Source organism: Podarcis bocagei (assembly GCF_964188305.1).
Source record: "Podarcis bocagei genome assembly, chromosome: 7".
NCBI lineage: Eukaryota > Metazoa > Chordata > Lepidosauria > Squamata > Lacertidae > Podarcis > Podarcis bocagei.
The window spans coordinates 31572917-31584006 of NC_138132.1; the positions used below are offsets into that span (position 1 = coordinate 31572917).

Sequence of the window (11090 nt, forward strand, 5' to 3'; positions counted from 1 at the left end):
CACTAGAGCTTTAAAGGTTAAGACCCACACTTAGACTTGCTTATGGCAAAGGAAATACCTCTGGTTACAGACACTTCAGGTTACAGACTCCGCTAACACAGAAATAGTACCTCAGGTTAAGAACTTTGCTTCAGGATGAGAACAGAAATCGTGCCGAGGTGGCAGCGGGAGGCCCCATTAGCTAAAGTGGTACCTCAGATTAAGAACAGTTTCAGGTTAAGAACGGACCTCCAGAATGAATTAAGTTCTTAACCTGAGGTACCACTGTAGTAGCTTAGTCAAGAACTTCACAACTGTATGTCAATGTATCTCCACACAACTGCTTCCCATATCAATTTTGAGATTATCTGGGAGGAGCCACCAGCACCCTTTTCTCCCACACTGCACATCCTCACTTCAACAACACTGTTGGGGAATGTTCTGGGGTGTAGCTTCTTCCGGGGATGCACAAACACCTCTGTGTTCCCCTCCAAAAGTGGGAGGGGCTTCCCATGCATGCCAAAGGAATGAGTGCCAAAACTCCCTACCCTTCCCCACTGGGGCCCTTGTCAGCAGTTGTAGCCATGGGCGGTACTGCTGTTTTCGGCCTTTCAGAAGTAGTTTTGTCATTCACCCACTGCTAAATTGCTTGCCCAGGACCCGACAGTGAGGATGGTGAATAGTGTTGCTACCAGCAGCAGCAGCAGCAGCAGCACCCCACTCACCCAGTGCAACTGCATTAGGGGAGGGGTCAGCAAAAGAGGTTTAAAGACTCTCTCAAGGCAAATCTAACAAAATGTGATATAAACACCGGCAATTGAGAAACACTGGCCTGCGAGCGCTCCTATTGGAGAACAGCCTTTACCAAAGGTGTCATGGACTTTGAAGACACTCAAACTCAGGACAAAAGGGAGAAACGAGCTAAGAAGAAGGCACATTTGGCAAACTCTCACCATGATCAGCTCCCACCTGGAAACCTAAGTCCTCACTGTGGAAGGTTGTGTGGATCCAGAATTGGCCTCCACAGTCACCTACAGACACACCGCTAAGACTGTGTTCATGGAAGACTACCTTACTCGACTATGAGTGATCGCCAAAGAAGAAGATGTGTGCTGGAGAGTGTGGGCCCTTCTGTGATACCATGTCAAGGGCCCTTGATGCCCAACATGGATCCTAATGACATCTAACCCTGATGTTGTAAAATTATATATATGTAATTTCTATTCCCCCACCCCACCCCACCATTTACAAATGCAAATGAAGGACATACACGTATTACCTGACACACTTGCTAGGGATAACTACCTGAAAAACATTAATTACAACTTTTATACTACCAAGCTTGCCTAATACTAGGTCTTCAACTGGCCTAGGAACTCACACAAAGGAAAAAGCAGCTGGCTGAGGCCAGATGCCCATCTGCACCTGCGTCCTGTTCTCACAGTAGCCAATCAGAAGCCTATGGGAAGCCCACATTCAGAACCTGAGTGCAGCAGCTCTCTGTTCACCTGTGATTCCATGCTGCTGATATTCAGAGGCATGCTGCCTCCAACACTAGAGGTAGGAAATAGCCACCAGGGCTAATAGCTATCAATTGCCTCATCCACCATGAATGTCTAATCTTTTAGTCACCCAAGTTGGTGGCCTCTTGTAAGAGTGGATTCCATAGTTTAGCTATGAGCTGCATAACAAAGTGCTTTCATTAATACTAATCAATTTATGAAATGGGAAATTTCATGCCCCACACCACTTCTGGGAGACCCACACATACTACCTTGAGTTCTGCTGAGGTATAAATGCAACACATTAATAAATAAAATGCCCAACGGGAATTTTTAAAATTATTATTCACATTTTATTGAACATCTCAATGTAACACATACACCTTTTCCCCCACCTCTTTGTTCTGCTTGCATTTTAACTGATAAGGCACTTGTCTGTCTACATTCAAAAGTCACAGCTGTATTGTGCGGTACAGAATCTGGAGATAAGATGTGACATGGAAGATAGGCAGGAAAAGAAAAAGCTATTACCCCTTTCACCTCCCCAACCAGCATTTACAACAATAGTGCAATAACAAAACGATAAACCATGAATGGCTCAGATGGTGGGGTGGTGCCATGGAGCCACCGTTCCAACATCGGGGTTGCTCTGCTTACCTGGATGAGGCATGGGGGCAGCAAGGTTGGGGCAGTTCAGGTGTATTGATGGTGCTAATCTGGCGCTTCTGCCCACACAACCCCAGTCTCACTGCCACCCTGGTCCATCTCTATACAGTGCAGGTAAGTGGCAGCAATGCCACTGTTGGTAGGTTGGTCATTGGGCACCACTCTATCATGTCAGCCATTCCTGGACACAGATGGGCATATCCAAATATGAATGAGAATTTCCCAAGACTCAAATCAGGTGGCATTGAACTCAGTCTTTCTCAGAGTAGACCACTGAGATTAATAAACACGATGTTCCTCAGGTCCATTAATTTCAGTAGGTCTATTTTGCATAAAACTTTGTTGAATACCACTTATTGATTTCAAATCAATGCTCGATGAAACAAAGGGAAACAAGAAAAAAACCCCCACCTAATCTAATTTTATTCTGAGTCTGTGGTAATTCTCACTAATCTTTGGATATGGGCACCTGTGCTTCAAATATCAGCATTTTCATTTTATAGGCTTGAGTTCTGTATTCATCCTGTAGTCACCTTTCCCCTTATCGTTCTCTCTCTCCCTCCCCCTGCTTTGGGGGACATGATTTGTGTTCAGTTTTATCTCACCTTTCCTCTAAGGTGCTCAGGGAAGCAAGTCTCACATTTTATCTCCTCAACAATGCAGCAAGGTAGTTTAGACTGAGAGAGAGTGACAGGAAGAATCAAGGTTACACAGTAAACTTCATAGCTGAGAAGGGATTTCACTTTCCAGGGAGTTCACCAGGCTATGAAACTTCGTCATTCCAGGAAACTGGTCAAATGCACTTATTCTGTCAGGCATTTGGGGATAGTTTTGACTGACAGCTTTACACTCAGTACATCTTGTTAGTTTGGCATGGTGGCTGGAAGAAACTCATCCCTGTCTTTGAACTGACTTGGTTCTCTCTCTCTCTCTCTCTCTCTCTCTCTCTCTCTCTCTCTCTCTCTGTGTGTGTGTGTGTGTATCCCAGCAGTCAAGACCAAGTGTGCCAGCCACCTTCAGTTGTGGTGGTGGGTAGGTTTTTGAAAACTGGATTGGGCAGAAATAGTGCAATCTGCAATGTGTAAGTAGCACACGTCCACAATACGCAAACCGTAAGTGGTTTAGATCTAATTAGTTGCAAGAACCAGGGAATTTGGATATGACCATTTAATATAGACTTCTTTGATCAGTACGTATATCAGAAAACTGAACAGTCTGAATTAGGTGAGTGTCGGACAAAGGCCATCCCTCTCTCCCTCTCATACATCACATCCATGTCCTGCCTAAAAGAAAGTGCTGATATGAAAAGTAGGTAATATTAGTTCTGTATAAGGTTTCCATTACCCACTTTCCCAGGATTTAAGGGTTGCTTATGATGGTGCTGTTTTAGAAGTCAGAGCTGTCTGAGGTGGGCAGGATGTGAAGTTGAAGGGAGAAGGCTTATAGTCGGTACTATTGAATGCCTCCAGACCTATTTCATTTGGGTTATGTTTACCGGGGGGCAGGGAGGAAGGGTCTTTCTTCATAATGAATACTTCACTGTCCTGCCTCCTGTGGCTTTCACTTCTGGCTTGGAGGTGCTCTTTACATCGTTTCCCAACGAGGTAGAAGGCTTCAAGAAGGCTGAGGAGGATGCAAACACAGGCTGTGCTGATCATGAAAAGGGTGAAGATGTTCTTCTCTGTGGGCTTAGCTATGTAGCAGTCTACAATGTTGGGACAAGGATCAAGGGAGCATTTCACCACATTGGGGAGTGTGTAGTTTGGGAACACATGGTAGAAGATGTAGAGGAATATAATGTCCACAGCAGACTTGAAGATGAGGCTCAAGAAATAGGTCCACCACAAACCTCCACGCTTCTTGCCAGGAGGATAGCGCAGTGCATAGTCTGCCCCAACCTTCTTCTTATGTTTCTCCAGTTTGGCTTCCAGGTAGGCAACATGCATGATTACCAGCAGGGAAGGACAGGTAACCAGAATGAGCTGTAGGGCCCAGAGGCGGATGTGGGAGATTGGGAAGTAATGGTCATAGCAGACGTTTGGGCAGCCTGGCTGCTTAGTGTTGCAGTCAAAATCCTTCTGGTCATCTCCCCAAACCTTTTCAGCTGCCACTATGTAGACTAGAAGCCGGAAGATGAAGACCACTGAGAGCCAAATACGTCCAAAGGCTGTGGAATATTTATTCACTCCGGTCAGGAGCCCTTGAAAGCTTCCCCAGTTCATGGCCTCTGGTTTCTACTTCCAGTTCCTGAAAAGACATGAGAAGATGGAATTAGAAATATTGTAACACCCTGATGTTGCCTGTATCGATAGGTTGTGAACACCACCACACCGCTAGACCTGATTCACTGCATGGAACCGAAATAACTTAAGCCCCTCCCCTCCCCCTTCAGGATTACTCTCAAACCATTTCATCTGCAGGCTATGTTGTCTTTCTAGACCCATTCTGCAATGTCTGCCAGGTTTGATCATCTACCTTGAAGGTTCGTAGCTGTTTGAGATAAAAGCTTTACTTCCAAATTCAGCAACATGTAACAACTAACAAAGGGGTAAGTGTGGAATTGGGGGACTTTGATGGCCTGTCACAAACTGCTCCAATTTCTCCCATATCATTTGGGACTAGTATTTATTGCTGCTTCTTGTCCACACTGACTTCGAGGCCTCCCTGTTGCCAGCAATACCCCTCAACCTTGAGAAGAGGAATTGGTAGCTGGTGACAGAGAGCGCTTGATAGAGGCAGCAGAGAATATCACTCTAGTGCTTGCTGATGAGCTTCATCACCTGCTGGGGAGCATGGGATTGGGGTTTCCTCTGCCTCCCAAACTGAATTGGGAGGCAGAGTAAGTGCTACCCCTAAGACCCCCACCATAAAGTTGATGATCATGTTTAGGACCACTATTTCTAGTTAAGGATGATGTCTGCTTGTATCCCCTATAAGAACAGCCCACTGGATCAGTGAACCAATGACCCATCTAGTCCAGCATCCTGTTCTCGCAGTGGCCGACCAGATGCCTGTGCATCTGTGCATATTTCACTTCCTAGGGGCAAGTGAAATATGAGCACAAGAGAACCTTCCCCTCCTGTAGTTTCCAGCAGCTGGTACCCAGAAGCATTACAGCATCCAGCTGTGGAGGTAGAGCAGAGCCACCATGGCTAGTAACCCTTTCCTCCATGAATCTGTCTAATCCTCTTTTAAAGCCATCCCAGTTGTTGGACTTCAATGCCTTCTAGGGGAGCAAGTGCCATAGTTTAACTGTGCACTGTGTGAAGAGGGACTTTCTTTTATCTGTCCCAAATCTTCCAACATCCAGCTTTGCTGGATGTCCATGAGTTCTGGTGTTATGAGAGAGGAATAAAAACTTTTGTCTATCCACTTTCTCCATGCCATGCATGGCTTTTCTAAACTTCTATCATGCCGCTTCTTACTTGCTTTTTTCTCTAAACTAAAAAGTTCAAGACCAGTGCTGGATCTATGTATAAGCTAGACAAGCTATAGTTTAGGGCCCCACTCTCTTGGCCCCCCAAAAAAAAATTTAAAGGGAAAAAATACAATTACTTTGATAAAATACATATTTTGTTATGTGTGGATGGCTTTAGATACCTATTAGGTCCATAAATTACCATTTAGCATATATTCAACACAAAAACCAGCCACAATTTGTTGTTGACATATAAAGGGCCCCTTTACCTTCAGTAGCTTAGGGCCTCATCAAACCTAAATCCGGCCCTGTTCAAGACACTGCTTCACAGGGAAGTCATTCCCTCCCCTTGATCATTTTGGTGGCACTTTTCTGAGCCTTTTCCAACTCTTCAATGACTTCATCAAAAAAGCAACAAGATTCCCCCACCCCTGCTGAAGAATCTTGGATGAAGTTTCTGAGGAAATGAATGGATGATCGAGGAAACTGAGGGGATTTGGCCCAGCTACTTACAACACTTAGAATATAATTTGCTCTAGTCCTTTAAAACTGTAAACTGCCTTGGGTGCCTTGGCAAAAAGCTCATATATAAATGAAATGGATATGCAAATAAAATAAACTTTCTGGGTTCAGCTGTGCCACTCCCCTCACCACAGATTACAAATGATTAAAGAGCCAAGGCTAGAAAACATGCATAGCAATTTAAACACCCAATACTTTTCCCCACCCCCACGCCATGTGCCTCTCCCCCATATGGATGTCATATGTTTTGCCTAAGCTAGCAACATGTCCGTACAGGCTAGAAAGAAACCACAATCTATCCACCCTGCCCTCATCTCCCAAAGGGGCAAGAACTGCTAACTGCTGCAGTAAATAAAGTGTGTGTGTGTGTGTGTGTGTGTGCAAGGAAGATGCCCGGTGGTGAACTCTGGTATGAGACTGGGGTGCTACGAGTTCTCAAGAGCGTCTCCATTTGCTTTTGAAATGATGGAGACCTGCCATCTCCTATGATGGCAACTTAACGCAATGCCAAAAAAGAGGAAACACAACATCAGATGGGAAAACACCAGTTTGCATATGCAAATAATTAATCAGGAATACAATACATTGCACCATAGTGTGGAAGACTTGGGACTAGGAAACTTACATGGCTGCTGAACAAATATTGTAGATGGGCAAATTCAAGGCCCTTATCCCCCCTCCTTGGGGTTTCTTCATCTGTAAACCAGACTTTGACTAGACAGCTTTGTAGAGAAGATATGGCCACACTACTAACACATGAACTTAGGGTTGAACATAGGGATTGAGGAGAAATTTGGTTCTATTTGCATTTAAAGGTATACCTATTAAATCACATTTTCTGAAACAACATGAGAAGCTAAACACAACCATCTTCCCAAATTCACATTTCTTCATATTTTTGGAAGCAGTTCTCCAGCCAAGCCATGTGTACAAACATGCATATACTGGGGTAAAGTGTACATAAAATACATATATGAATGAGTGTAACATACAAAAATGCACTATAGTAGGTTAAATTGCTTTGCAAATATGTGCATTTTAGGGGGGATTGCATATAAAAACATGTATATTAGGAGAAAGTCATACTAAAATCCTGACAAATTTTCATGAGGACTTTCTAAAATAAAATTTAAAAACTGATGTGGGAATGTGAACTTTAGTTTGGAAAAATGAGAAACCACAACTCACAGATTTCCCCACCCGTAGCTGACCACTCTTGGGTCTGCAGGCAGAGTCTTTTTCCACAGAGGTGGAACCAAGAGGTAATCTGAAGCTGGACCCAGGGGGTGGACTCTTGATTTTTAGTAAATTTGAGGTGGACCCTAACAGTTTTTGCCAAAAATTGCTGGAAGTATCCCAGGGAAGGGCTCTGTCTGAGTCTTTCCCATCAAGTGCTAGTTTTGCATGTATGTGTTAAAACAGAGGTGGAGTGCCCATCACACAAGGTCTCACCTACAGTCCAAAGTGATGCAGTTCAGGACTGAAAGCTGACATCACTGGGCAAAGTCCATTTCAAAACAGGGGCCCCATTGACAACCCCCAAACTCTGTGCTTCATCTCCTTGCTGCTGCCACTGCCTGATCACTTGCTCTCTACAAACACCTGAGCAACAACAGACAATAGGAGAAGATGGATCCAGATCCATGGTGCACCTGGGTGGTGATGTGGACAGAGTCAGAGGAGCAGGGCAGGCAAATGGACAGCAGAACCCCAAAATGAAGTAGAAGCCCCTCCTCTTCACTTCTACTTCATTTTTGGGTTCTGAGCATGTTGCCCCAAGGCCCCACAAACCTGGAGCCAATACTGCCTGCATCTTTTCCCTTCTTTGCAGCACGACAGTGCCTGATTCTTACAAAGGAACCCATAGGTTTTTAATGTACACATGCCTAGGCACTGGGGAAGAGGAGAAACACAGGCAGCCTTAATTGCTTCCTATGGCTAGTGCTGAATTTCTGGAGAGAAGGATCTTCCCCGAAGAGTTTTGTCGAACAGCTGCTGCTCTTTGAAGTCCTCAAGGAGCTGCACGTGAACTGAAAGTCTGTACTGAAGAAAGTAAGGCATTTAGAGCAGCCTAGAGGGAATGGGTCCAGGTGCCTTTGGAATGGATTCAAGGTGGAGGAGTGGGGAGGGAGGCTGATTAAAGTTTATAAGAGCATTAACATGCTGTCTGATGCTCCCCTTTCTCAAGCATCTCTTCTAGAAAGCCAAATGGAGACTGAGAAACTGCAACCAAAAAATGTCTTTGCAGGAACACTGACACAAAGATGATTCATCTTTAATCTGTACGATTGGCCAAGGTTTACTAATTCATCACAGACCTAGCACTAAAAGCACAGCACAAGAGTTGCCATGCTAGATCAGACAAACTTTCCATTTTTATAATTTTGTTTCTAACCACAGCCAAGATGCTTAGGGCGGGATGCTGTTAATCTGCCCTTATTCTAGGATGGGCAAATCTGTCCATTTTGGTTTTTCCTAGTTCCTCATTTTTATAGTTGTAGTATGGCTAATTTCTGCAGCAGTGTGTGTGTGTGTGTGTGCGAGAGAGAGAGAGAGAGAGAGAGAGAGAGAGAGAGAGAGAGAGATATCCCTGTATAATTTCATCCACATTTCTCTAAATGTCCTCCATTTTTGTACGCAATTTTCTCTAATGTCTACATTTTTGCAAACCATTCCCACAAATATAATGCATTTTTGTAAGCTGTTTTCACTAACATATGGAATTTTGTGTGTACCTTGTGCATGATGTTTTTGGCTGTTAAACTATACTGTAAAATTCAGAGAAGTGCAAATTTCAGGAGACAGCTGCATTTCCCTTTGCTTATTGGTTCAGGAAGTGCAGATTAGGTAGGTTCACGTTAACAAGGGAGTTGAATTAATTTCTCCCCCATCTCCATCTGATTATGTTGGAATAGAGTTTCCGTGTAACTATCATGCATCTCTTCTTTGTATCTGCTTCATGGGTTGTTGTTTTTTTACAATCCTTGTAAAGAAATTTTGTAGTAGCAGCAGCAGTGAATCCCTTCCCTTTCTTTCTTTCATTGTCAGTTTGCCCCCCCTCCCCCGCAACTTCTCTTGGCTTGCTTTTTTGTTTTGTTTTGTTTCATTTTCTTTCAAAATACTTGCAGTATTTGTAGAAAACACTGAAAAACAACTGATTTGGCACTTCATCCCATACCCATTCCAAGTAACAAAAACTTATTGGAAAGGGGTGTCTGAGACAGGAAAGGCTGGGGAGTATGGACTTTCTAAATTTCCCTGATCCCACAGTCCAGTTCAAAGGACATAGGAACCTGCAAATCCCATGCTCCCCTGCATGGAATGATGCTCTTCAGCATGCCCAAGAACCTCAATTTTGTCTTCCTTGATGCTAGAAGCTCTCTCCCCCCCCCCCCAGTGATTATCCTTCTCTCTCTTACCAGTGAGGTGTTACTTGTTTGAAAATAGGATGAAACTTGCAGTTAAGGTTAGCTAGTGGGGTGGGGGAAGCTCATTACAGGTATATTTACACACAAATTTGAAGGGATTTGGACTCTTCCTGAAATCTTGGAGAATTTTCTGCATGCAACAGATGCTGTGCCACTGAGCTACAGCACTCCCCCAGATTGCTGTGCCTGGTTGAGCCATGATGAACTTTGTCGCGTTGATTTCAATAGAACCTAAGTCCAACTATCCTATTCTGGATCCAGCCCATATGCTCTGCACAAACTTTGTTTTTTAAATCTACCTTCCATACGGAAGCATAGATAGTGATCACTTGATCTTCAAACTATTGTGATCAACATTTCTGCTCTCAATGAATTCTGTCTCTGCAGCATTTTATTTTCCCTGATTAGTCCTCTTTTTTTTTAAAAAAGCTGTAAAACCAACTCTTGACATTTCCTGTAATGTTAAAATGATACATTAGCAAAGCACTGGCTCCTCCTCCTAGCTCTTAAAGATCATTTGAAAAAATACCGGGGACTATAAGATTCCGAGTGTTATCACTTTGTTGTTTGACAAGAATTTCACAGGGATCTGCTGCACATGAATTAAAAAGATGAATTAACACTTCCCCACAAGGTGAGCATAACATTCACAAGACCCCGAGATCTTCATAGACACTACAGATGAGAAAAACAACAACAACATTCTCTCACCCTGCCTATTATATATATGAAACTATTAAGCCTGCATATTTTGTTACGAAATTCCAGATGCAACCTGAGACTCTTTGCTTTTACAGGAGGTGCTTAATTTCAAGCACACGGGGTGCCTGGGCTTGAGTTTGCTTCGGAGTCGCATCTTTTGGTTTGCGAACTCCTGTATTCCTCTCCCGAGATACGGGGGCTTCTGTGGTTCTTTGGTGAGGGGAAGGCTTTCAGGGTAGTGTCAGTGGCTGCCTTTTCAAATGTTACAAATCTGATCTCGACCACTGGAGCCCTGATTTACCTTGGCTAATAGTAAGCCTGACTTTTGTGGCACATGTCCCACAGGAACACAGGGAGGCATGTCAGGAGGCATAGGTCCACCTAGTATTGTCTGCCTAGCAGTGACATCTTCCCACCAGGTTGTGGTCCCCACCTCACAGTGAACACCTTTAAAACCTTTTGCAAAAGGCATTCTTGTTGCAGTTCAGCCCACAATGGTGAGGAAAAACAAATGAACACACTTACCTGGTAGGAGTTCCAGCTTCCTTGCAGGCCTTTTCCTGATCCGCTCTCGTCTTCTGGAGCATTGAGACAGCCTTTTTCCCAATTAAAGGGCATCAAAGCTCTGAGGCTCCTCCCAGCACTCTGGGAGTGAGGAGGAGGAGGACGAGGCAGAGGAGGAGGAATCTCCAAAAGGCACATTCCGGGGTGGAGCTTTCCAGCACAACTTCGGTTGCTGCTACCTGTCAAGACTGCTGGAAGCAGAGAGCTGTACTCATGCAAATGTCAAGGGCCTCCATCATACAAGCAGCAGAGAACCAATGTGATTTGGGCATCTAGTCCTATGGCTGGAGGAGAGACGGATGAACAGAG

At 44.2% G+C, this 11090-nt stretch overlaps 1 pseudogene across 2 annotated transcripts; it reads right to left on the reverse strand.

Moving 5' to 3' along the window:
- Positions 1 to 1811: 1811 nt before the first annotated feature.
- LOC308590240 (gap junction beta-5 protein pseudogene) lies at positions 1812 to 10878 on the reverse strand (annotated as a pseudogene). Of its 2 annotated transcripts, none has more exons than XR_014013324.1 (2): positions 10743 to 10878; positions 1812 to 4394 (listed from the first exon to the last, which is right to left on the reverse strand). The product of XR_014013324.1 is annotated as a gap junction beta-5 protein pseudogene (transcript). The 2 variants fall into 2 exon arrangements; XR_014013325.1 differs by lacking the exon at positions 10743 to 10878 and adding an exon at positions 7540 to 7689.
- Positions 10879 to 11090: the final 212 nt, after the last annotated feature.